Source organism: Ambystoma mexicanum, chromosome 12, assembly GCF_040938575.1.
Source record: "Ambystoma mexicanum isolate Mex_15411 chromosome 12, UKY_AmexF1_1, whole genome shotgun sequence".
Classification (NCBI taxonomy): Eukaryota; Metazoa; Chordata; class Amphibia; order Caudata; family Ambystomatidae; genus Ambystoma; species Ambystoma mexicanum.
In genome coordinates, this window is record NC_090936.1 from 169361258 (window position 1) to 169388719 (window position 27462).

At 45.0% G+C, this 27462-nt stretch overlaps 1 protein-coding gene across 2 annotated transcripts in view; it reads left to right on the top strand.

The window, feature by feature from the left end:
- The window catches only part of LGR5 (leucine rich repeat containing G protein-coupled receptor 5), a 2032903-nt gene that overhangs the window by 827853 nt on the left and 1177588 nt on the right, over window positions 1–27462 (top strand). The gene's annotated exons all lie outside the window — the stretch shown is intronic.

The window sequence follows — 27462 nt, forward strand, 5'->3', positions numbered from 1 at the left end:
GGTCGTTCTTATGCTATCGCCACCAGGGGCCCTTCAATTAAATTCCTTGAGTGAAATGGGCTCAACTCTGGTTGCAGCTATTAGTGTCAAAATTCACCAACTGCTGTAGAGAAAAGACATAGAACGAAGTGTCTATTACGGACAAAATCTCATGTCTTTATGCATCTATCACCTACTCGCAAATGATGATAGGGTGTAAGACGGGCTCTATGAGCCATTTATAATGTGTATTAGCCCAACATAGTATCAAGCCTATAAGGCAGGATGTGCTTAAGGCCCATTCACCGCATTACAACCACCATTGCTCAATAATACCAGCTACCGAGCCAATCCGTGTTTTTTAAACATTTGTTTATACATTGAACCATTTGCCTGCTGGTAATGCAGCGTTTATGCTAGTTAGCAGAGGGTGGGCTATTATTATTATCTGGCTTGCCTTCTAGATTATTTTGCTTGCAAGTGTTCTATGTCGCGCTGCTCGTATGCGCGTGTCAGTTCTAACTGCGTATTTAATAACGGAAGTGAAGCACAATCATGTGTGCGAGGGCCGCGTTGGCATGGTCGCCTCATAGAACTACGCGGCTGATGGGAAAAAGTAGTTCCCGTTCGGATAGTGCATTCGGACACAGGTGGGACACGGAGCAGGCTCTATATATTGTTAAGGGAAGTAAAGTACAGCACAGTCACGTATGTAAGGGCCATGTTGGCGAGCTCGCCTCGTAGGACCCATTCAAGTAGTGCATTCAAACACAGGGAGAACGCGGTCACGTGACCCGCGAACGTGCTAGTCTCCAGAGACTACAAGGCTGATTGGATACCTAGTTCCTAAATATCACGCAGACGAGGTCTGCCCAGGAGACAACAGGCTTATCTGATTTCAATGATAAACGTCCTAGCAGAGGGCCGTGGTACATCAGTCTCCTATTTCAGAATGACAGAAAATGGGAAAAAAAAGCCATTTGTGCACTTTTTCAGCACCCACATGTGCTATTGTATACAGCTGGGCGCCGGGGCTCATGGACTATGAAGTCCATAGGCAAGTGTTAGGGAGAATTCTCTGTTTAGGCTGAATTTCCCTACCTAGTGAGTCCCCCAGCAGCTTTGCTGGATTTCTGGGGTTTCTTTTTTTTCTCCTGCCAAGAGTGAGACTCTTTTTACCCTCACTCTTGGGCATGTTGAAGTGTGTTTTCTTGGTTAAACCTTGTGTTGAATGAGCTATGGGGTCTTTTACTCCATAGGGCCTCATGTATTTTTGTGATGTGGGTTACACAGCACCCTCTGTGCCGTGACCCAGGGGTGTCCTAGGGACTCCCCAACATAGACTCCATACCCTGGGACTGACTACTGTCTCCCAGGGCATGTAAAGTCACCAAAGACTTTGCTAGTCTTGAATCCTGAACAGAACCAGTACAAACCATCATATTGTGGACGTACTGGCTGGGGCAATTCGATTGCCCCAGGGTCTGTTAGTCGAGGGGGCACGTCTCCGTCCCCCCTGATCGAGTTTTGGCTGGTGGCAGTGGAAACTACTTTTTATATTCGACCGCGAATATTTCCCTATGGGATTTCCCATTGTTTTAGGCTAACACATTTAATTATTTATTTACGGTAGCCTTAAACATACCGCCGGTTTATATATTTATTATTATAACTCCGGTTGGGATTTTTTGCCAAAACTTGATACTAAAATGGCGTTGGCGTTCGCCTCTGTAACTCTGACCCAAAGTGGAGCCCTTTGTCCCACTTTTGGCGGGCTTCTCCACAGAAGCCCTCCAAAGTGGTGCCACTCTGTCTGGGGTACTTAGGAGGGGTGGAGGGGGATTTAGGCACCCTGGACTGAGTTACCTAGGTAACTCAAGTCGCACTCCGTCCTGATTGGCCCAAGTGGTGAGCCGGCCGGCTCACCACTTAGCATGTTTGAGTGACAGCTAGGCTGGGTGAATGGGGGTTTGCTGCATAAAAGCAGGGCTTTGGGGACTGGAACTTCAGAAGTCGCCACAGGACCAAGAATCCGACGAGGGAAGAGCTGAGCCGACCTGCTTCGACGACACCACCCGGTGGAGCCCTGCTGAACCGTCTCACCACTTTTTCCAACGACCGAGGAGAACTCTTAACGGAGTGGCTCCTTCCCTTGACTGGTGGGGACAACCAGTTTTCACCTTCTTTCCGTTCTTCGAGGTATCCCGTGGCCGCCTTGCCAGTGCCAAGCACCCCGGCAACCGGAACCCCACCACTTTTACCCCAACCGCGAAAGTCGGTACAACCCTTTAACCGGAGGACTCCGCGGCTGGTCTCTTCCCGGGCAGTGCAACGACCTTCTTCTTCTGCTCTTCAGCGAGATCTTCTTCTCCCCTGACCGACGTCGAGCCTTGCTGCCACTGCCTGGAACAACTGCCACCGCTGGAGGATCCTTTCCGCTTAAGGTACCGTGTTCCGCCTGGCTTCCCTTGCCACCGACTGTACGAGGTAGTTTTAGCCCTCGGCTTTCGATCCTGGGATTGCCTGGGACACTTTGGCTAAACTTTCTGAGCCTCTCTAACTCTTTTCCGAACTCTTTTGCAAGACTCTGAATCCCTACCAACTGTGTGATCTTGGGCACGTTTTCGCTCTGTCTGCTCTAAGAGGGGGCCCTGCTTAGTGACTTTTGCTCACCTGTGACTTTGTGCTTCTTTGAGCTTACCAAAAGTGTTCTTGACCTTAGAGTGGTGTGTTTATCCTAATTCTGCTCTTTTTCCCTCCCTTCTTTAACCTACTAGAGTGTCATCTAACGTTAAGCGCTCACCTCTGTTTTAATTATGTGGTGTTAACCTAGAGTTGTCTAGATAGGAGTAAGGGTTGAAACTGCTTTCATTATAACTGTGTTTGAAGTGTTTTTACTATATTTTGCTAGAGTGATTTCAACTTATGTGTGTTTGATAAATAAATAACTATATACTTTTGAAACCAAGCTCTGGTCAGTGTTTGCTTGTGCTATTGTGCCTGAGTACATATTGTGTATACTTTGCATACTGCCTAACTCTTCTTGAGGGAAGTCTGACTGCTCAGCCACAGCTACCAGGTAAATCTGGGTGGTGCAGACTGCTACCAAGTGGGTTTACTGCTATACCTGTAGTCTTAAATCTTTTGCAGTGGTCCCCAAGGGAACTGCACAGGTTTCTGCCTAACACTGGTGTACAGCGGTGGGATTTGTATTAAGTATACATTTTAGTGTGCTTTAGATACCTTAGTGCAACTAACCACAAAGCTTAGCACTATAAAAGTAAACCTCTAACATGTCAGTTATAGAAAGCTATAGTCAAGAGTCCCTTGCAGCCAAAACTGCTGATTGTTTAAGAGTGCTCTGTAAACATAAGGACCTCCTGACTAAGGGCAAGAAAATGGAGCTGATTGAAAGATTGTTAGCTAACCAAAGTCTGGGTGAGGGTTCAGAGGAACCTACCACTCCAGCAACTGTAGATGACAGTATTGAAATTAACATGGAGCAAAATGTTGATGATTCTGAGGAAGAGTCAGAAGAGGAGGGTGAGGCTGTTGTGACTGTCCCCCCTAGGCCTCTGGCTGCTCTACCTGCTGTACCTACTGGGCCTTTACCAGGTCCCACATTTAGTCCTCAGTACTTTGAACTGGAGAAAATGAAACTAGAATTGGAGTATAAGAAACTGAATGCTCAAACTGACAAAGAACTAAGGCTAAGGGAAATGGAGCTCAAGTATGAGCTAGAAATGAAGAAATTATCTGTTGAGAATGCTTCTCTCTCTGGCTCCTCTAGAAGTTCCAGTCCTAAAAGACCCCGGATGCCTAAAGAATTGGTTGGTATGTATGAGCCTAAGTTGGATGTGTTGGATTGGTTGTCTCTGTTTGAATATAATCATGGGCTCCAGAACATCACAGGAAATGACTTACTCACCTGGTTGTTCTCTAGACTTCCCCCTGTTGCAACTGATGTGGTAATGGAGATGGGGGAGGAGGATAAGAAGGACTATGAATGTGTGAAACTAGCTTTGATAGCTAGGTTTGGGAAGACCCCTTCCCAGTATCTTAAGAGGTTTAGGAGCCTCAAAAAGCATGATGGTACCCCTTGGGCTACCTGGGTGAGTGAAGGGTTGAAAAACTTAGAGGGATGGATTAAGGGTTACAAGGTGAACACTTATGAAGGTATGAAGAATTTGTTTATGTTGGAGACTATTTATGATGCCTGCTCTCCTGAGCTCAGACAAAACTTGGCTGATTCCAAGGAATTAGATTCCCGGAAACTAGCTAAGGCTGCTGACTTGTGGGTTGCCAACAGGGCCACTCACAAGGATTCTGGGGTAACTCAGAAAAAGGATGGGGAGAGACAGCCTAAAAAGGACTCCAAAGAGAATTCAAATACTACAAATTCCAAAGAGGGCCCCAAACAAAACTATAAGGGTAAGCCACAAGGGAAACCGAATCAGGCTAGTGTACCTTCTGGTCCCAGACCAGAAGGAGGTCAGAACAAGCCTCCCTTCCAGCGAGCCTTTGGCTCATGCTTTGTTTGTAAGGCTACTGACCATGTGAAAGGAGATCCCAGATGTAAGGGTAAACCTTCAGGGGTCCAACTTGCCTCCTTAGCCTTCGCTCCAGAAGAGGAAGTACATATGGCAAGTGGAAACTTTCTATTACTGGCTGATGAACCCACTGGAGTCTCAGCTAGTGTTTCTTTAGTCTCTCTGGGGTTGTGGGAACAACAGAATTTAGATGTATATAACTCTATCCCAGATAATACTAAAGAGTATTATAAGGACAGTGTCCAGGTGAATGGCCAAGAGACTCCTGCCATTAGGGACACTGGGGCCAGCATAACTGTGGTGGATGAATCATTTTTCAAGGCAGAGGATGTTGCTAAGGCACCCAAATGCCTCACCAAGTTAGCTGGTGGGCCTGTGCAGATGTGTCCCCAGTTACCAGTTCTCATCCAATGTAATGATATGGCTGTAAAAATACCTGTCAGTGTACAATGTGAAGTGCCAGGTAGGGTTCTGTTGGGTAATGACCTCAAAGCTCTTGGAGTTGTATCTCATACCCCCAGACCCCCTAGCAAAAGGTTACAGGAGCTCACAAAACCTGCAAGAGAGAAAACCCTGAGAGGGTTATCTCAGGAGATTATGACAGAAATCACTCCTCTCCCACTGGAACAACTTACTGCAGTAACAACCAGGTCAGGAGCAAAGGGGCAACCCAAGACTCCTAGGAAAAAGCCAGCAGCAAGCACTCCAGTGCTTCCAACAAGGACTTCCCCTAGGTTGTCCAAAGTTACACCTGTAACTCCACCTCCAGCTGAGGCTGAGAGGGAGGTACAACCCTGTGTGGTTGAGCTAGACTCTGAGGAAGAGCTAGAGGGAGGCCCAAACCTTATTGGAGATTTGGACCCTGAGGACCATCCTGAGCTGCAGTCTTTACTGGCAGAAGGTGGGCCTAGCAGGGCTGCTTTCCGTAAGGGGCAAAGAGAATGTCCAACTCTGGAAGGTCTCCGCCACCAGGCAGCTTCTCAAGCTGATGGGCAAGAGCCTGGGAAGTATAGGTTGCACTGGGAAGGTGGCCTCTTCTACAGTGAACCCACTGAGTCTGAACCTGGAGACTACAAACGCCTTGTAGTCCCACAAGAGAACAGACAACAGTTCTTACAACTAGCCCATGAGATACCTTTGGCTGGTCACTTGAGTTTCAAGAAGACCAAGGAAAGGCTCTCACTCTACTTTTATTGGCCAAAGATGGGGGCTGAAGTAGATAGATATTGTAAGAGCTGCCATACCTGCCAGATTTCTGGTAAGGTTGGTTCCAAGAATGTGGCACCTTTAGTGCCTCTCCCAGTTGTGGGAGTCCCATTTGAGAGGGTAGGGATTGACATTGTTGGTCCCCTTGATCCCCCAACCTCCTCAGGCAACAGGTTTATACTTGTTGTAGTAGACCATGCTACTAGGTACCCTGAGGCAATTCCTATGAGGACTGTTACAGCTCCGGCTGTGGCTAAGGCCCTCCTTGGTATTTTCACCAGGGTTGGGTTTCCTAAGGAAGTAATCTCTGACAGGGGGTCAAACTTTATGTCCCACTACATGAAAGCCATGTGGAAAACCTGTGGAGTTACTTACAAGTTCTCAACAGCATACCACCCTCAGACAAACGGGTTGGTTGAAAGGTTTAACAGAACCATGAAGAGCATGATAGGTGCTTTAGAGGAACCCCTTAAGAAAAAATGGGACCTTCTACTGCCATGCCTGCTCTTTGCTTATAGAGAAGTCCCTCAGGAGGGAGTAGGTTATTCTCCCTTTGAGCTTCTCTATGGCCATCCGGTCAGAGGTCCATTGGCCCTGATTAAGGAGGGGTTGGAAGGTGCTCCTCCCCTCAAGCCAGTCAGAGTGACTGACTATGTGATAGGTCTCCGGAGGAGAATGTCACACATGATGGCAGAAGCAAGTGACAACTTGAAAGCTGGTCAAGCTCTGGTCAAACATTGGCATGACCAGAAGGCTAACATGGTTGAGTTTACTCAAGACCAGCTAGTTCTAGTTATGCTCCCAACAAGGCAGAGGGCCTTGCAAGACAAGTGGATGGGACCCTTCAAGATTGTGGGAAAGCTTGGAGAGGTCAACTATCTGGTGGATCTGGGCAGACCCAGGGAAGCTCCTAGAGTCTTCCACACCAACAGACTAAAAGCATACATCTCCAGACCTGACGTAGGAGCCTTGCTTCTAGCTTCAGCTGCAGAGGAGGAAGAGAGTGAATCTCTCCCTGATCTCCTCAGAGGGGTGCCTTTAGATGAAAAAGTCGAAGGAGTTAATCTCTCTTCAGACCTGACACCTGAGCAACAAGAGGAGTGCAAATCTATGTTAAATCAGTTTGCCTCCCTGTTCTCACTGTCACCAGGCTTGACCCCGTGGGGCCAGCATGCGATACTCACTGGTGACTGTCTGCCAGTCAAAAGCAGAGGGTACAGAATGTCAGAACATATCAGAACCCACATCAAAGGAGAGGTCAAGAAGATGCTTGATCTCGGGGTAATAGAACCCTCTACTAGTCCATGGTCTAGCCCAGTTGTGTTAGTACCAAAGGCAGGATCCAAAGACTTGAGATTCTGTGTGGACTATAGAGCTCTAAATGCAGTCACCAAGACTGATGCCCACCCTTTGCCCAGGACAGATGAGTTGGTGGATAAACTTGGTGCAGCCAAGTACCTCAGCACATTTGACCTTACGGCAGGCTATTGGCAAATAGCCCTGACAGACCATGCCAAGGAGAAGACTGCATTTTCAACCCCAGTTGGCTTGTACCAGTTTAAGGTCATGCCTTTTGGATTAAAAAATGCACCTGCCACATTCCAAAGGATGGTGAACCAAGTTCTGGCTGGGATGGAAGATTTCTGCATGGCATACTTGGATGACATTGCAGTCTTCAGCCACTCCTGGGAAGAACATGTGAACCACCTAGGACATGTGTTGCAGGCTCTGGAACAGGCCCATTTGACAATCAAAGCCAGTAAGTGCCAGATTGGTCAAAGTAAAGTGGTCTACCTTGGGCATGAGGTAGGAGGTGGAGAAATAAGGCCTTTGCTCAGCAAGATTGAAGCTGTGCAAAGTTGGACAACACCAACTACTCAAACCCAAGTGAGAGCCTTCCTAGGCCTCACTGGGTACTACAGGAATTTCATTGAGAACTATGGGACCATAGCTTCTCCACTGAATGTAATCTCCTCTCCTAAATTCCCTAAAAAGGTAAAATGGAATGAGGAGTGCAATCAGGCCTTTGAAAAACTGAAGAGAGCTCTTTGCCAAGCTCCAGTATTGAGAGCTCCTGACTACCACCAAACTTTCATTGTACAAACTGATGCTTCCAATGTGGGTATAGGTGCAGTTCTAAGCCAACTGGATGAGAAGGGTAGGGAGCACCCCATTTGCTTCATCAGTAGAAAACTGAAGGATCCTGAGACAAGGTGGGCAACAATCGAAAGAGAATGCTTTGCTATTGTGTGGGCGCTGAAGAAGTTTAGGCCATACTTGTATGGTTCTACTTTTGTTATTCAGACTGACCACCAACCCTTGAGATGGTTAATGCAAATGAAAGGGGAAAATCCAAAACTATTGAGATGGTCAATCTGCCTGCAAGGGTTTGATTTCACCATTGAGCACAGGTCAGGGTGTCACCATCAAAATGCTGATGGACTCTCTAGGATGTATATCATCGACTAGAGGTATGAGGTTCATCCAGGAGTGGATTAAATCCTCCTGTCCCTTAGTCTGGGGGGGGGCGAGTGTTAGGGAGAATTCTCTGTTTAGGCTGAATTTCCCTACCTAGTGAGTCCCCCAGCAGCTTTGCTGGATTTCTGGGGTTTCTTTTTTTTCTCCTGCCAAGAGTGAGACTCTTTTTACCCTCACTCTTGGGCATGTTGAAGTGTGTTTTCTTGGTTAAACCTTGTGTTGAATGGGCTATGGGGTCTTTTACTCCATAGGGCCTCATGTATTTTTGTGATGTGGGTTACACAGCACCCTCTGTGCCGTGACCCAGGGGTGTCCTAGGGACTCCCCAACATAGACTCCATACCCTGGGACTGACTACTGTCTCCCAGGGCATGTAAAGTCACCAAAGACTTTGCTAGTCTTGAATCCTGAACAGAACCAGTACAAACCATCATATTGTGGACGTACTGGCTGGGGCAATTCGATTGCCCCAGGGTCTGTTAGTCGAGGGGGCACGTCTCCGTCCCCCCTGATCGAGTTTTGGCTGGTGGCAGTGGAAACTACTTTTTATATTCGACCGCGAATATTTCCCTATGGGATTTCCCATTGTTTTAGGCTAACACATTTAATTATTTATTTACGGTAGCCTTAAACATACCGCCGGTTTATATATTTATTATTATAACTCCGGTTGGGATTTTTTGCCAAAACTTGATACTAAAATGGCGTTGGCGTTCGCCTCTGTAACTCTGACCCAAAGTGGAGCCCTTTGTCCCACTTTTGGCGGGCTTCTCCACAGAAGCCCTCCAAAGTGGTGCCACTCTGTCTGGGGTACTTAGGAGGGGTGGAGGGGGATTTAGGCACCCTGGACTGAGTTACCTAGGTAACTCAAGTCGCACTCCGTCCTGATTGGCCCAAGTGGTGAGCCGGCCGGCTCACCACTTAGCATGTTTGAGTGACAGCTAGGCTGGGTGAATGGGGGTTTGCTGCATAAAAGCAGGGCTTTGGGGACTGGAACTTCAGAAGTCGCCACAGGACCAAGAATCCGACGAGGGAAGAGCTGAGCCGACCTGCTTCGACGACACCACCCGGTGGAGCCCTGCTGAACCGTCTCACCACTTTTTCCAACGACCGAGGAGAACTCTTAACGGAGTGGCTCCTTCCCTTGACTGGTGGGGACAACCAGTTTTCACCTTCTTTCCGTTCTTCGAGGTATCCCGTGGCCGCCTTGCCAGTGCCAAGCACCCCGGCAACCGGAACCCCACCACTTTTACCCCAACCGCAAAAGTCGGTACAACCCTTTAACCGGAGGACTCCGCGGCTGGTTTCTTCCCGGGCAGTGCAACGACCTTCTTCTTCTGCTCTTCAGCGAGATCTTCTTCTCCCCTGACCGACGTCGAGCCTTGCTGCCACTGCCTGGAACAACTGCCACCGCTGGAGGATCCTTTCCGCTTAAGGTACCGTGTTCCGCCTGGCTTCCCTTGCCACCGACTGTACGAGGTAGTTTTAGCCCTCGGCTTTCGATCCTGGGATTGCCTGGGACACTTTGGCTAAACTTTCTGAGCCTCTCTAACTCTTTTCCGAACTCTTTTGCAAGACTCTGAATCCCTACCAACTGTGTGATCTTGGGCACGTTTTCGCTCTGTCTGCTCTAAGAGGGGGCCCTGCTTAGTGACTTTTGCTCACCTGTGACTTTGTGCTTCTTTGAGCTTACCAAAAGTGTTCTTGACCTTAGAGTGGTGTGTTTATCCTAATTCTGCTCTTTTTCCCTCCCTTCTTTAACCTACTAGAGTGTCATCTAACGTTAAGCGCTCACCTCTGTTTTAATTATGTGGTGTTAACCTAGAGTTGTCTAGATAGGAGTAAGGGTTGAAACTGCTTTCATTATAACTGTGTTTGAAGTGTTTTTACTATATTTTGCTAGAGTGATTTCAACTTATGTGTGTTTGATAAATAAATAACTATATACTTTTGAAACCAAGCTCTGGTCAGTGTTTGCTTGTGCTATTGTGCCTGAGTACATATTGTGTATACTTTGCATACTGCCTAACTCTTCTTGAGGGAAGTCTGACTGCTCAGCCACAGCTACCAGGTAAATCTGGGTGGTGCAGACTGCTACCAAGTGGGTTTACTGCTATACCTGTAGTCTTAAATCTTTTGCAGTGGTCCCCAAGGGAACTGCACAGGTTTCTGCCTAACAGCAAGTCTGTTGAATAATAAAAACACTGGACTGGACGGAACAGCCATATCGTGGTCCTAGGATATGCAATATTAGATTTTAGAAAGGCACTATTGAATGTATGGAGTATAGTATGTCAATGAGGAAAAAATGCCATTGAGCGTAAGAAAGGACACCACACTGAATTTAGAATGGAACATTGCATTGTTACTTATCCCCAATACAGCTTGGATGGGTGCAGGGGCTTTAACCCAAAGGCGAGAGATTGATCCTTTTAAGAAAGGCTAAGACACGATAGGGTAACTTGATTTAATGTATACAGTTGTAATGAAACGCCAGCATATACGTGACTAGCTGTAAAGATGTTCCTCACAGAAAGAGGTTCCATTCTACTGCTATATTTAGGCCCTGTTTTACAGAGTTCGTGTCATAAATCCATCTTTGCTCACATCGTGTCAAAGCCAAATCACGATTCCCACCTCTTGGGGCCTGATGGACAATTTGTTAAACACACCAAAGGATATCTGTAGATTTATGCTGTTTCTTAACAAAATGTGCAACTAGAGGCTTGTTCTCTGTTTGATTTCTGATGCACGATTTGTGCCCACAGATTCTCTGTTTCACCTGGTGTTTTGTTTTGCCAATGTAGGCTAAATTGCACAGGCAGATGATGACGTACACTGCCCAGGTGGTCGTGCAGTTGGTAAACTCCCGCAAGGGGACTACTCGAGTGCCTAACGTGATGGTTTTCATGTCCTTAGTTTGTGGACACACAGAACAATGGCCACATTTATAGTGGCCTGTTACGGGCGTAAACCCCATGGTGGTTTTTGCGTTTGTTTTGATATATCTGGTAAAGGATAGGTGTGTACTAAGTTGTCTTTTAGATTTCTTTGCCTTTTGAAGGCGAAACATGGTTTGGAAGGGTTAAAATCTTCCGTTTTTATCATGTCCAAATGTTTCAAGATGGTTTTATATAGGGGCACACTGATTGGGCTAAAGGTGCTCACACATGTGATCTTGTCCAAATTCGTTCTTTGTGTGGTCTGCAAGCACGTCTCCCTTGACGTGTGTTGAGCCCTCTTATAGGCTCTTTTTATGGTGGACTTCGGATAGCCTCTCTTTCAATCTGGTTTTCAGTGCCAGCCCATGCGTTTTATAATCAATGGTCTGTGAACAGTTTCTATGAATACGTAGGAATTGACCAAAAAGAAGGCCTTCCCTTAGACTTTTTGGATGGAAGCTGGAGTACTCTAATAAAGTATTCCTGTCTGTCGGCTTCCTATAGAGGACAGTGTCCAGTGTGTCATGGTCTGTTTTTATAATTTAAAGGTCTAGAAAGGACACTTTGGTGTGATCGTGTTTGATAGTGAATTGGATGCACAAATTTTGGTAATTCAATCATAAATGGAATTCCATGAGTTGAGTGGTGGAGCCTCTCCAGATCATAAAAACATCATTGATGTATCTGTACCAGGCTTGGATGTTTGATTTAAACGGATTATTGCTATTGTAGATTGATTTAATCTCAAAGTGGTCCATATAGAGGTTAGCCTGGTCTGGGGCAAAAGTGGCCCCCATACTAGTTCCTTGCAGTTGATTATAAAATCCCATAAAGAAAGAAGTTTTCCCTAAGTTCCAGGCGAATACATTCTAAGATGAATGCTGTGGGCACTTTTATTAAGGTCGTGATTCGCATGTCTAAATAATGGGCCATAACCATGAGGCAGTCTTGTTGCGGTATGCTTGTATACAAAGCCACTACATCGAGCGTGACAAGTATGTCTTCAGGTGTTGTGTGAATATTCATAATGGTGTTGATGATACTTGTGGTGTCTTTTACGTATGATTGCATTTTACCTACAAACGTCCTCAGGAACCAATCTGCATACATTGACAAGGGTTCAAGAATTAAATTGATAGCCGCTACAATGGGGAGACCAGGAGATTTTTATGCACCTTGGGTAAGACCTATCACTTTCATGTTGTTATATTAGTCTCCCACTTGATAGTGCCGACCCCCCGACATAAAAAAACTCAGAGTACCCATTCTTTAGAATATCACACTTAACTGAAGCCTGGGGGGCTCCCCAGCACCTCCCCAGGCAATGCAATCTCCCGCGTTGATGGAACACTGCCGTATTGCGCTGCGCCTCAGAAAGACAGAGCACTGCAGGTAACATCCTCTCACCGCCCGGCCCGGGTCCTCATGAAATTCTGAGTACTGCTCTTCTCCCGTATGAGGAACCAAGCACTGCAAACCCTTCCGAACTCACTCCCTGGCCCAGGTCTTCCCAGTCTCCGAGATCATCCATGAAACGCTTCCATACTCCGGCCCGTGCCTGCACGCCAACATCACCAACAGGGCCGGGAGTGTCTTAAGGAGTCACACGCTAACACACTTCCCCAGTTACATGCGCAGGGTAGTCACACGCTAACACACTTGCTCCCTCCGGCCCAACTGAAACCCCAAAGGTTCTTGGGGATTGTAGTCTTTTGCCCGTCTTCACAAAGGAACCTTTCCTCAAGCTGTCTTGTAACCTTAGCAGCCCCGTTTACCTCACAAATTCACACATAGCTCATTTCCTAACAATTCTGCAGTATTCTGGGCATCACTTCTATTTCTCGATGGAGGAGTCAAAGGCGTTCTCATTCACCTTCCTGTCACTAGTTCATGGGGTGTGAGGTGGTGGTCTGAGCCAGGCTGATTCCTTAGGGAAGGGGTCTGCAACCTGTGGCTCTCCAGATGTTTCGGACTACAACTCCCATGATCTCCTGACATTGACTATGCTGTACAGGCCGGATGGGAATGGTAGTCCAAACACATCTGGGAGCCAAAGGTTGCAGACCCCTGCCTTAGGGCATATAAAGCTAAGGGCAGGCAATATAGCTACCCCTTCTTCAGAGTTAACTTGAGCCTGGCAATTCTCTACTTAAGGAGGCCATTGAATCTCTCACATATCCCGTTCACTTGTGGGTGGTAAGCAGAAGAAAACTTAGGTCTAATATTTAATAACAGACTTATCTGTTCAAAAACTTCATTGACAAAATGTGGCCATTATTGGATCTCAGCACCTCACACACACCCCATCTTGGGAAGACTTCATGTACTAAAAACGTCACTGTGCAAGTGGCATCAGGGTATGTACATGGACCTGCTTCGATCTACCTGGAAAAGGGACACACCACCACTATCAGATACCTGTATTCACTGCATACTTGCAGCATATAAACATAATCGATATGTAAATGCTGAAAAGGACCATTTGGTCGAGGAATTACTCTAATCATTCGCAGTGTATGCCCAGTGGTAAACATTTGACATATGATGCAATTTACTGCATAGAATGCCACATGTTCTAACAAATTTGGCACAAACCATTCTTCTGCAATTGTCGCAGCAAGACTTTCCCTAGTTACATGCGCAGGGTAGTCCGGCTGTTCAAGCGCTACCTTTAACAATGCTACTCGCATCGCTGGCTTTCCAGTGCTGTCCTGTCACCATAATGTTTCTGTGGGGGATAAAGGACACCCCCTTCGTCTCGATAATTCCTGTTATTCCTGTGGTCCACTGCCTTGAATTTTCATTAACTGCGTTCTTGATAAATGACTAAATCCTTCTGCCACTACCACAATCATGACAACTTTTTCCTTTACATGTGGAGTATGAAAACTTGAAATATCTGGTGAGTATGCAGCCATCTTGTACTCTGCGTCTGTGGCTCCGTTCCCGCAAGAGATAAAGTCAGTTTGCTTAGTATGCACTGTGCATTTAACTATTGGTATGGCTACTGGGAGTTGTAGTGCCTTAAAAAGCCTGTCCAATAAGGATGAGTGCTGCACTACAGTGCCATCTGCTCTGAGGTAGCCCCTCTTTTTCTAACGTGCTAGGCCTGCGTGTATAGTTGACATCACATAGGCTGAGTCACTGTAGACCATTATTTCCTGCCCTGCATGATTCTTGAGTGCAACAATAAGAACTACCAATTCTGCTGCTTGCCTGAAAAGTGAGACAGTAGTCTTGCACTTGCTACAATCTCAAACATGCCACTTGATCTATGGCTCACTATTGGAGCGCCAGAATGCCTCTCTTCACTCGTTTGATCAATTTTCGAAGAACCATCAATAAAAAGAATTTCCCCTGCTGTTAGCCCATTTACTTTGACGCGCGATATATCATAAAAATCTACATAATTAACGCAGTCATGCACATGCTCGCCTTGAGCTATTGGCTCAGCTACAAATGTGGCAAGATTCACTATTTTACATCTGACAATTTTGATCACTGGGTTGGAGATTATTACTTCATACACAGTAGCTCTCGGAGATGTCAATATGCCTTTGGGTTTCTCTAAAATGGCAAATAAAGCATGTTCTACAAAAAGCGCCATAGTGCAGCCCATTACAATACGTGTAGATTTCTTAAATGTGAACGCGACGGCTGCCAATGGCTGTTCACACGGAAAGTGTCTAATATCTCACTCTAATATACTAGAGATTTGTACCCTAATGTAGTCATCTGTGTAAGCACTGCAGTCATGACTGTCCCATTTGTATGTGAAAACAAGAAAAACTTCTCAGCATAATTGGGTAATTGGGAATTCCTTAAACAGGAGCTGTGCAAATTGCCTTCTTCAATTCTTCAAACCCTTCCTCCATTTCCTCAGTCCATTCTATTTTCTCTTTGTTCACTTGTGCTTTCTTTAGAGCCTGCAAAAGGGGTCTCATGTACGAACTATAGTCAAATGCCCATGCTCTCACATAATTGCATAGTCCCAAAAACTGTTGCATCTGCATTATCGTGTGGGCCAGTTTTCCCTCATGTGAGATCAACTGGCATATGTATGATACAGCTTCCTGGCAATACTGTAACTTCTCTGTGTCTACCTTGTGTCACTTGTCTGCTAGGATAGTCATCAATTGAATCAAGTCTTGTCTGCACTCATCTTCTATTGTACTACAAATCAAAATGTCAACTACGTACTGTATCACAGTGATTTTCAAATCAATATTGCCCAAGTCTATCTGTAGGACTCTATTAAGGGTCAATGGGGACTCGCGATAGCCTTGGGGCAGCCTAGTATGTTTCAGACGAACCTGCCGACATGTAAATGAAGTCAAGTCTTGTGAGTTTTTGTGCAAAGGGATTGAGAAAAAGGAATTCTTCAAATCAATCACCATGAAATATCGAGCTTCCACTGGGATACAGCATAATATCGTCGCTGGATTAGGAACTAAAGGAAACTCTGCATCTACAATCTGGTTAATCAGTGTCATGTCTTGTATGAATCTCCACGACCCTCCCTTTGATTTCTTCACAGGGTACACCGCAGTATCACACAATGATTCTGACGGTACCAGAATACCTTGTTCCATCAGTGCTGAAATAGTCTTGAAAATACCCTCATCCGTCTCTCGAGACATTGGGTACTATCTTGCTCGAGGTAAAATTGCTCCTAGTTTCAGCTTTATCTTGACCTCCACTATTCCCTTCAATAGGCCTACGTCATAAGGGCCTGTATTCCATAAAGCGCTTGGCACTTTCTCAAAGTCTTCATCAAAAAATGCTGGATGCTGCTGCACTATTGTCATTCGCCGTGGGGTCTCCCTTTTATCTATTCTAATCCAATATGTAATGCTCATGAAGAACAGCACTTAATCATCTGTTGGGTCATACCTAAACATTTAATTATCAGTGATGTCAGTCAATCTACACCCTTCCCCAATGGCAATCACTGTTTTCCATGGTTTACCCTCGTCATCTGTTCCTTCAAGCATTGCCATTTCCCCTCTTATTATGGCTGCATCTAACTCTAGACGGATTGTCTTTCCCCCCTCTTCGTCCATAGGTATCTATGGCCTAAACAAGAATTTGTCAGGTATCCTCATAGTTATTCCCACTAAGCCAGGTATCCCTGTTAACAGAATGCACACCCCATAAAGGAAAACTTCTGGCTCCATCGGTACACCTCGCAGAGCCACTTGCCCCGTGAATGCCAATATAAATTCACCCACATTCATGTAATTTAGTCCAGGAGTGAAACACACTTTGCCTTTGTCAGTGAAAGAAATCGTCATGTTAAGCTTTGTCATTAAGTCTCTTCCCAAAATGTTAACTGGTGTCTGCCGCGAATACAACAATGCAACAGGCATGTCACATTCTCTTATAGAGACTGGTAATTCATCAGTAAAGGGAACTCGACTCGTAGCTCCAGAGAACCCTTGAGCGTTCATGGCAATTCCCAACATCGGATACTTTCCCTCTCGTATACATGAGCGTGTAGCTTCAGTGTCTACTAGAAACACAAAAGATGTGCCTCCTGTCGTCACATCTACCCTTGGATCCTCTTGGGGGTGTGATGTAACTGATACTACTGAACACATCAAGTCACCCTGTGAGCTGTTCTATTGTGGATACATGCATACCCCCGTACCTGTGGTAGGAGGAAATCATTTCACAGTGACACCCCCTATTCTAGGTGTCAATAATTGCCCTGTGTTTGCATTCTACTGCATATGCATGGGGGCATGCTGTGACTGCCCTTGCAGTGGATTCAATGGTGCTTGCTGTGGTTGCTCTGCCTGTTGCATTTGCAGTGCTTGTGCCTGATTCACTGTTTGATCCTGGGCGAACCCTTCCCTAGCTTGTGAGCTATACGCTGGAGGACAAGCTGTGCCTGCTCTTGAGAATTGGCATTCTGTATGTACCCTTGGCTTCCACATATACGTGCAATGTGCCCTGTCATCCCACAAGTCCAACATATAAGAGGAGCCCGCCTGACTAGTGTCCCTTGGTTGAACCCTCCTTGCGCATTCTGATTCTCATTGTGCATGCACTGAAACCTGCCTTGATTATTTTGGTATCTGCCTCTCTACCCCATACCTCTACCTCGTGGCACAAACCCATAACCTCCTTGCTACATCAAGCGCTGGTTATTTGCCTGCGATGTACCCAATGCTTGCTGCATTCCCAGTCCTCCTCCGCTTGTCAATACCGCCCCTTCTATGGCATATTTTGACAATTTTGTCTGAACTAGCTTGGCTTCCTCAAGTTCTCTAGCACCCTCTTTCTTCTTATTTTTCTCCTGAAATAGCCGACAATGATGCACTATTGTCAACTGTATTTCTGCCCATGGCTTCCCTTCCATTCCCACTAACTTCTTCAGTTGCCTTTGTACCTGTTCAGGCAACCCTTGACATAAAATGTGGCAAAATACTGCCACTGTTTTCCCCACAGCTCCCGTGTTTCAAGAGTCCAGCGCTCTTGAATGTCCTGAATATAAGCAAGAGGATCATCTGCTTCTTTCCTTTTATGTGTCATAATTGCACCCATGTCTGTCGTGTCAGGATACTGTACCCTGAGAGCCCTCCAAACATCTGCTCTGCAATTATTAAAAGGTGCCCCATCATGCGCTGTGTTCTGTGCTGTCACACTCAAATAGCCTGCTCTCTTTCAAATGTCATCAGCTCGTTCCCCAAGAATGGCTGCTTTGATACCCTTAATGTCCCCTATTGCCAAGGTATTTCCTCCTGTCATTTTTTCTAATTCATAAATCCATTTTCCTGCACCCGCCGTTAAACTGGGGAGCATGCACCTTAAATTATCCTTGTCCATTTGCGGCCATGCAATATATGTGGTTTCGCTTCTCCTTTTATCCAATAAGAGAAACTGTGTAAATCCTGACTTGCAATCAGCTCCCATCGTCTGCCTATCCATAGTTGGGACAATGGTTCCTGATCGTTTTCTTCCTGGCAATTTTCACATATGGCGATGATTCTACCTTACCGCTATACGATCGTCCTCTGATATGCTTCGGATATGCTATAGGGTCTGGCATCCTATCCTTATGCTGCTCTAGATCAGCCCATCTTACTTCCTTGTCCACTTGCAGGCTTCTCTTGGGGGCACATGCACCGCCTCCCTCTTCCCCACGGAAGGATTCTCTCTTTTCGTCTGACATATCTAGTCCCCAACTAGTGTGTCTCTCGTCCCCTTCATCCTTATCTAAGTTAGTCTGCTTAAGGATAAGACTCAATGCTCGAGACTGAATGGGTTTTCCCCTTCACGTTGTAACTGGAATACTAGGGATTGATTTCCCTTCCATCAGCTTCCTAATTTACTTTGTTCCCTTAACTCTTGATAAGCCTTATCAATCCTACCTTCGATGCTTCCTATATCGAAGTTCTCTTCTAGGGTTACTCTAGATGGTCCTGATGTTGCTCCCTGCATTGGGAGAAACTCCTCTATACTGCCCCATTGTATTGCTGGACTCGGTTCCGTTATCTCCTTTTGAATGAGGTTGATCTCATGCCCTCGCTGTCTCCTCTTACGCTTTAATACTTCATCTAATTCTCTTCGCTTCCTTGCTTCCCATCTTACACTTTCCTCTTCTTGTCTTATCTCTTCTCTCCTTACCCCTGCTCTCCTTTCATCCTCTTCTTTTAATCTCTGCATTCTTTTATTCTCTTTTCCTTTCATGCCTATCCATTCTTGTATTGCTCTCTATCTGTTATCATACCTTCTTTGCTACTCTGCCCTTCCTTCTTTCTTGTGGTGTTCCTCCTGATACGTCTGTTCTCGCTGCGGTCTACTCTTTCTCTTGCATTCATCTTCCTCCAATCTTTTTTCTTGTTCCCTGTCCTTTCTATCTTGTTCATCCTTATCTTCCATTTGCCTTACTTCCTTGATGCTTTTCCCATCTAGCTTGAGTAATATCTGTCCTCCCATCCATTCATTCTGTACAAGCGTTACCTTGTCAGCTGTATCCTTTTCTCTTTTCAATCTCTTGATTTCTCGTTCTATCTCTGTCGATATATTTGATCGTTTACCTTTCTCCTCCTTGTCTTGTATGATCTTAAAGGTCTCCTTTTTTTTTTGTTCTCCTCTGGACTATCGTCATTGCTATAAGCGGGCAGTTCGTATATCAGATTACTATACCCTGTCGCTCCTTTCAATTCCCTCAATTGGTACAACCCTTCATCCTTTATTTCTACGCCTTTCACTTCAGGTGAGGTAAATGGAGCAGAAGGTTCGGCCCCTTGCTCCTTATACTGATTAAGCATCCACTCCTCAGGTGGCGGATCCTCTCTCTCTTCCTGGTACATCTTCCAGAGCTCTAAAATAGCAAACCTTTTCTCTAATTTCTTCCCTGTGTATGCAGCATGCAAGTATGTGGTCATGTGTTGCAGTACCGCTTTTGACAGTGAGCCCCCTTGTGGCCATGGCATGAACATCTTATCTGCTTGGCCTTTCACTCATTGCACACTTTACTGTTTGAGCTTGGGCATGTGCTTTGGTAATGTTTTACATAAATGCATCAGAGGAGTAACATCTCCCATTGTGACGAGTCTCAATTGACTGTCAATACTTACCAGGCTTTGTAGAATACCTTCACAAAAACAACAAATATGAGAGTCCTCAACAATCACTGCTCAAAACCTTTATATCTCAATGATCCCAATTCTACCTCAATGTTGGTACAACGGTTTCCCTAGATGAATAATATAACCCCTTGACTTTTTCTCACTCTCCTTACACATATGTCGCACTTTGACACTTTGTGTATTTGTGTTGAAATCAAACAGACAGAATAGTCGACTCTTCACTTTAATCCTCAGTGATCACTCTTAATTTCTGCCCCTAATTATACCCTGATTACAAGGTTTAGATTGTTATCTAAGACGGACCTGTCCTATAAGTAGCCTATTTTATTTCGATTGAAGTGTATAACAATCTCTTCTAAAACCTCTTGGGTTAGGACTCTTGGGCCTGCTCTTCTATCTCTCTTATTTACACAAAATAAATCTCCTCTTTACTTTGCTGTTACTTTCCTGTTACTTTATAAATTACCACAATTAATTCCCCTCAATCTACTCACCATTCGCTTGTTCACCTCGAGGCCTTCGGTATTGAATCCTTCTCCAATTAACCACTTTGCCTTCCATCCGCAAAGTGCCTGTGGAAACCAGTTAGGGATTTCGTCAAAGAGGGACCCTCCCCACTGTGTCGACTTTACTTGCAAGAATTCTATATTGGTTGCTCTCCACATGAAACCCTACGATCTTCCGGCTAGATGGCAAAGGACGTTCGATTATCTGAAACTCTAGAGTCTACAGGTCGATGAGTCTTAGTTCCAACCATCCGATATGCTACCAAGTGAACCCGTATGGTCCTTTTAATTGAGGTAACACCTCGTACGATGGATGGGATGCAGAATAACTCTTGCACCAAATAAGACTGACTCAGTAAGTTGGCAAAATGTCCCGTCAGACTGTATTATTTTCAATTTTCTAAAAAAGGACTTACAACGGACATCGCACAGCTCGCTCAACATATTTCATAAAAAGCATTCATATATAGCAGAAATACATCATTTGTGACGTCATACTACATGACAAACAAGAAAAACCTACGTGGGATTATGGTTGGCTTAAGGGGAACATCTAAGTATACTTTCTATACTGGGTGGGATTGTGATTGGGTCTCTACAGTCAGTTGGAAGTCATCTTCAACAGTTATTAGATACACGGTACCTCTTTGGCCCTCAAACTATAAGGCCCTTCGTAATATGGCCTTCAACAATTGGTTGGCATGCGTGTACCCTTCTGGAACATTAGATTCACTAGCAGCACGTAAACTGATACCCCAGGTGTCAGTGGGTGGACTTGACTGTGTCTCCCCACCGAATTAGCCCCATATCTCTCGTCGCTCATGCCGTCTGCCATTCAAATTGTCTTTGAACTCGGCCTTGTAGTTGCTTCTTGCTCCAGGGAATGAAAGGCAGTATGGGCACTTCCTATCGCAGTCCTGGTCTGTGTGCCCCAACTCCTATTTCCATCTTAGCTCTCGTGACAGCAGACCGTGAATTGGTCCTCCAAGGATACATCAGATAGGGTTTTCTTAGTGGATATCTTGTCTCGAAGACTCTCCCCAGAATGGTCACAGTTACTGGTGTTGTGCACGTCGCAACATCCGGTTCCCAACATATAGGTAGCATAGGGGTGGTCTTCCTGTAGAGGCATTTAGCGCCTCCTATACAGTTCCTACAAAGAAGGGACTTTTTTGAAAGTCTGCATGTGAAATGTACTTGAAAGTAAACAGCCTCTGTTTCAAGAAGGAAGACCTTTAGAAAAGGGGAGCTGTGTGAAGCCGTGAAGTGTGAGCAAAAAGGCTTTGCGAGAAAATAGAGCTATGCGAAGAGAGGAAGTGTGAACAAAATCCTGAAGAAAAACTATAAAGAATAATTAAGCATCAGGAGGCGCCCAAGAGGGAGAGTGATCCAGGAGGGCTGCAGAGACCCCACCATAATAAAATATATACTGCAAATGTTTCCAGTCAAGGGAGTGACCCAGCAGAACCACAGAAACCCAGTAAAGAAAATATGAAGAAACTGACATTTATAAGAAAAGTGAATGTGAGTGGCCCACCACTCACGTAAGCCCAAACCCACATCCAAAATCGATCCCACTATTTCATGCCATGAGACCTCCACAGTAACAGTCACGCCCCTGCTGAAGCCAAGTACTAACCTTCAAGGTGCCCTCATCAATGCCCGCTCTCTTGGAGCACCCGCCATTGAAATCCACAACCTCATCTTAGAACTGCAACTAGATTTACTGGTAATCACTGAATCCTGTCTCCACCAAGTCTCAGTCCCCCTCCTCTCACTTGCTATTCCACCTGACTACACCATTTTCAGAACCGATGGAGCACACTCACAGGGAGGCGGATTAACCATCATAGCCAAAACTAAACTCCAGCTGAGACCCTGCCCCTTTGAAAACATCGCAGGCTATGAACTTCTTCTAGCTAAACTAGCCATAGACGCCAAAACAACTATAAACCTCATAGTGATTTACAGAGCACCCAACCCCAATAGCCACCCCGAAATAGACATACCTCTAGTGCTAACCCCACTCATCAAACCCAACACCAAATGTATCATCCTTGGTGATGTCAATTTAGGATTTAACAACAGCCTAGACTACAAAGCTGAAGCCCTACACTCGGCCCTTAAGGACATGCGTTTCACTCAGCTAGTGAACACTCCCACTCACATTAAGGGAAGAACCCTAGATTGGATCCTCACTCTCAATACCACAGTCACTATTGACTTCATCTTGCCATTAGATTAGACTGATCACCACAATGTCCAATTCACCATCATCTCTGACACACCCACTTGTACTAAACTCAATGCCCCTAATACATACGAAGCTAGAAATCTTTGCAAGCTCACCCCTGAATGTCTCAACCTTATCAGTAAAACACTAGACGCTTTGTCTATTACAAGCAACAACCCTTGTCTTCTAGCAGAGACTTATCAAAAATGCCTCTCCTCTACCATTTATGCGGTAGCCCCTCTAACCACCAAAACCAAACGCTCGGAGAAACAATCATGTTTCTGGTTTAATGAAGAATTAGTCACACTCAGGAGAAAGAAACACGCCCTCGAACATGCACAGAGAAAACGCCTCACTATAGAGACTGAAAACACTTTTCAAGCAGCAAACAAAAACTACAAAACAGTTATCATCAGCTGCAAAGCAAACACTTACAACGACCAAATCAGTAACGCTACCTGTGACTCCAAAGAGCTCTTCTCAATCTTGAGAGAATTGGAAAACCCCATACCGACCTCATCCGCCATAAATACCAGTAAAGAATGGTGCACCGGTATACAAGACGCCCTAGCCGCCAAAATGAATCTCCTACAAACCAAAATATCAATAAAAAAGCAACTACTAGCCACCAAACCTTCCACGGACAACCTCACCCTTAATCCCATCTTGAAAACCAGCCCCATCTTTTCGTTCACTCCAGTCTCCCAAGACCAAGTCATGGACACCATCACCAAACTCAAAGCTTCTAATTGCAAACGAGATACCGCCCCAGCCCAAATAGTCAAATCATGTGTCCACTCTCTCACACCCTTTATTACCAATTTTGTTAATGCATCCTTAAACACCAATCAGGTCCCAGCCAACATCAAAGAGGCCTGGGTCACTCCCCAACTAAATAAAAACACTCTAGATCCCACAATACCCACCAATTACCGTCCAATAATAACAGTCCTCTTCCTTCAGAAAATCCTCGAGAAAATAACCTATAATCAAATCCAAACACATCTGGAACAAAATCAACTCCTAGCGTCCAGACAATCTGGCTTCAGGCCTAACCATAGCACCGAAACCGCCCTACTGGACCTTAAAATTAAGATGGACTCTATCAGGGATTCAGGTAAACTCTGCATACTCCTACTAGACCTGCCTGCAGCGTTCAACCTTGTTGACAACGACAAACTCTGCTCCACCCTAGCTAAAGATTTCAACTTCTCCACCAATGCCACCATGTGGATCAAATCGTTCCTAGATGAACGAACCTCTAGAGTCGCTATAGATAAAGAAGCCGCTGACCCCATTCCAGTCCCTATTGGAGTACCGCAAGGATCTTGCCTAGCCCCCACCCTCTATAACGCCTAAACCAAACTTCTATTCTCTACCCTAGATGATATGGGTGTCATCTACACAAATTTTGCAGATGACACCCAGATCCTTATTCCACTCTCAGGGAACTATCTCGAAGACACAGAAACGATCAACAAAATCTACGCCATTATCCAAAACTGGATGGCACTAAATAGTCTATGCCTTAACGATGAGAAGGCAGAGATTGGGGTCTAAATCTAAAATAGGAGCCCTACACCCTGACTACGCCTCCATTAACATTGACGGCTCCACGATACCAGTTCTGAGGGTGGTCAAAACACTAGGGGTCTACTTGGATGCAAATCTCACGATGACCAAACACATCAGTAACCTCATCATCCACCGCCTACACAGCTAAACTAATCACCCTTAGCAGGAAATTCCTCACACCTGCTAACTGCATCACATTGGCCAGAGCCCTGATACTGTCTAGATTAGACTATTGCAATGTCCTTCTGCTAGGCACTTCCAGTACCAATCTAAAAAAACTCCAATCGATACAAAATAGTGCCCTAAGGGCGGCCCTAGGAATCAGAAAATCAGATCACATCTCCAAAACCAGAAGAGATCACCATTGGCTGCCCATAGCAGCCAGAATCATCTTCAAAACACTATGCATCACATTTAAATGCAACCAAAACAAAGGTCCATCCTACCTCAACAAAGTTCTTGCCAAAAAAGAAGTCACCAGATCTTTAAGATCTAACAATCTGTTACTTCTCGCCACACCTCAATTCAGAAGATCTAGAGCTGGGGGCAGCAGCTTCCAATGCCTAGCTCCAAAATACTGGAACTCCTTCCCACTTAAAAAAGAGGAATCCCTTCTGGGCTTCAAAAAGTCACTCAAAACTTGGCTATTCAACCAATACGAATAATGCCACTATCTCAGCACCTGTAAATACTCTGACGTTTCTATCTTTCATTGTGTGTAAATAACTTGCTATGTCTTTTCTGATTGTAATTCTTCTGCAAATGATCCCCACTGATTTTTATTTTAACAAACTGTCGGTAACCTCACCGTGATACCCAAGGGTCTAGGCGTGTAACAAATGTAATAAATAATAAATAATGTTGAAAGAGAATCTTATTTTCTTTCTTATCTCATTATATCTAATGAACTTTAACAAGAGGGCACAGCTAAAGCCCAGGGCACCTGGTTGCTCGACCTGTAGTGGTAGGACTGTGCGGTCTGACAACTGCGCCACGACCAACGGAGCCCCATTGAACAAGTGAACTGCCTGTCAAACTAAAGTGAAATAAGCAAAGAGGAGCTATTGAGAATGGTGAAAGGAACCCCAAAGGAAACCTGTTGGCACGTTTGTGTTAAGCAAGTTTAACTTTTGTGTTAAAGAAAGTGGAACTTAAACAGTTGAACATTGGTATTTTGAAAGTGTCCTCTGTAGAATCAAAAGGGTCTAAACCTGGGCCTGGGCCTGAGAGACCCATTGAAGAGAGTTAACCAAAAGGATTTTGGGTTTGGGAAGAGGGAACCCAGACAAGCCAAATAAGATACTGTGAACTTTTGACAAATGAATCCGGAGAAGACTGTGGAACTTTGTGGCCCCAAGTGCCTTGAACTTGGGGAAGGGAGTTACAGAAGAACTCCATTGCCAAACTAATTTGACTTTAAACACTGTTGAGTTTACCAAGTCCAATACACATTGCTATTCTATAGAGGTGAGTGCAAGCATAGGTTTAGACAGACAGTATTTTGTTTTGGAATGGCAGTCTTAGACTTCCCTTAGTTTACTTTCTGATAGGGAACATCCCCACATTAGAGTTAGGGAAAGATAGGCGTTACACCATCCTGACCAGTAAAATAAAGGTTTTCAAAAAAACATTTAGTTATCTGTGTCATCTCTCACATAGGTTAACCCCTGGCAGTGACACTGCCTCGAGCCCTTCAAGCCCAGACCAGATGCAGCCCCTCCTCTCACAGTGCATGCAGCTTTACACTGTTTGCTTTGCAGAAAGAGGTGAGGGTGGGGGCTGGTGAAGATGACCAAGGACTTGAGACACAAAGTGCTCCTTTTGGTTTATGTTGCAAGGATTTACTGGGAAACTTTAGGCAACCTACAAGTGGCTCATGATCTACAGGTTGAAGGCCCTGGATCCATACTATACCTCAAGTGTCACTTGAGAATGGTTTGGCATGGCCTAGAAGGACACTAACATACTTAATTGTGAAAATTGGTCCACATTTGTTTGTGTCAGTGATATGATATGATGTGGCATTTATAACGCGGCTATACACAAGTGTTTTAATAACCATTTTTATCAATTTTTATCTTGTTTTTCTTTCTATTTGCTGTATTTATGTATGCGCTTTAATGGTTTTAATTCACCAAAATACAGTTGTTGATGATGATAATGGAAGGACACAGGACAGTTCTAGACCATATTAAGGCCTTGTGCTGTAGGATAGAGACTAGAATGACAAGGACTGGCCATCATTACCCTGTTGATATCCAATGAATTCACTTCATCAGATATAGAGGAGTCTCAGAATTAACTTGGAGACTAATGACAAGAGGAGCTATGTTTTAGCTTCTGTGAATGCGCTACAATTAATATGGTAAATTCCTCCTCTGTGAATGTATCTGAAACTGTGTTGCAAAAAGAACAGGAACATATCAAGGGAACACTGCGTAAGCGTGAGCAAAAGTCATCGAGAAGAAAGTCCAGTAGAAAAAGAGAGATACATAAATGTTATTAATGAAGCTGGTAAAAATGGCGCTGATACCATTTTATGAAGCAGAGAGTTCAAAACCTCCTATCATTAATAAGGATCAACAAACGTGTTTGAGGGTTTTTCATAGGACCCTGGGATCTCTATCAGGCAACAGAGTGTGTTTAAAAGTGTTCAGTGTGCAGGGGATACGTTTAGAAGAACTGTTATTTTATGGTTTGTTTAGTGCTACTAAACACAAACAAGCATGTGACTAACTAGTTAGCTGCAACTCGTCAATCGAACACTCTACAATGCCCACACAAGAACGATAATGATGCAAATGTAATCTTGTAATTTGAGAGGATTCAAAAAGTGTTTAAATAGGATGCAAACATTTAGATTCTGTAACAGCACACATTATTGTATTAGAAGTAGTCTGGTTGACTGCTACAAATCCCCCCAAAACTGGTCTTATCATAGGTGTCAGCGCTTACTGTGCCTCTATGAGGCATTGTTGGCGCTGGATGCCATCTCTCTCCCCTGCCAGATGGAAGCACAAGAACTGATGCTTGCCGCACTAGTCATCCTATGTGAAATGGGGATGCATGGCCAGTATCTGTCAGCAGAAGATTGAAGCTGCAAGAGACGCCAAAGATATTTAGGAACCGCAGCTGGTAAGGAAAGCGTGGTACGTTTGTTCCATAACCCCCTTCCTTGGTTCTTGTCCTCCCTGTCTGGCTCTGTTTTCCATTGGATCATGTATCAGTATTCCTACATTTTCCAGTCCTCACCCTGCCTGTGCCTATTTGGATTATTCCTGGATTTCTGCATTTTTGGAGCCCTAAACCACCAAAGGTTTTTCCCCCCCAGTTGGGGAGTTTTTTTCCTGGGACTTGTCCCCTTCGTGGAGCTTCACTACTTTTGTTTCCATT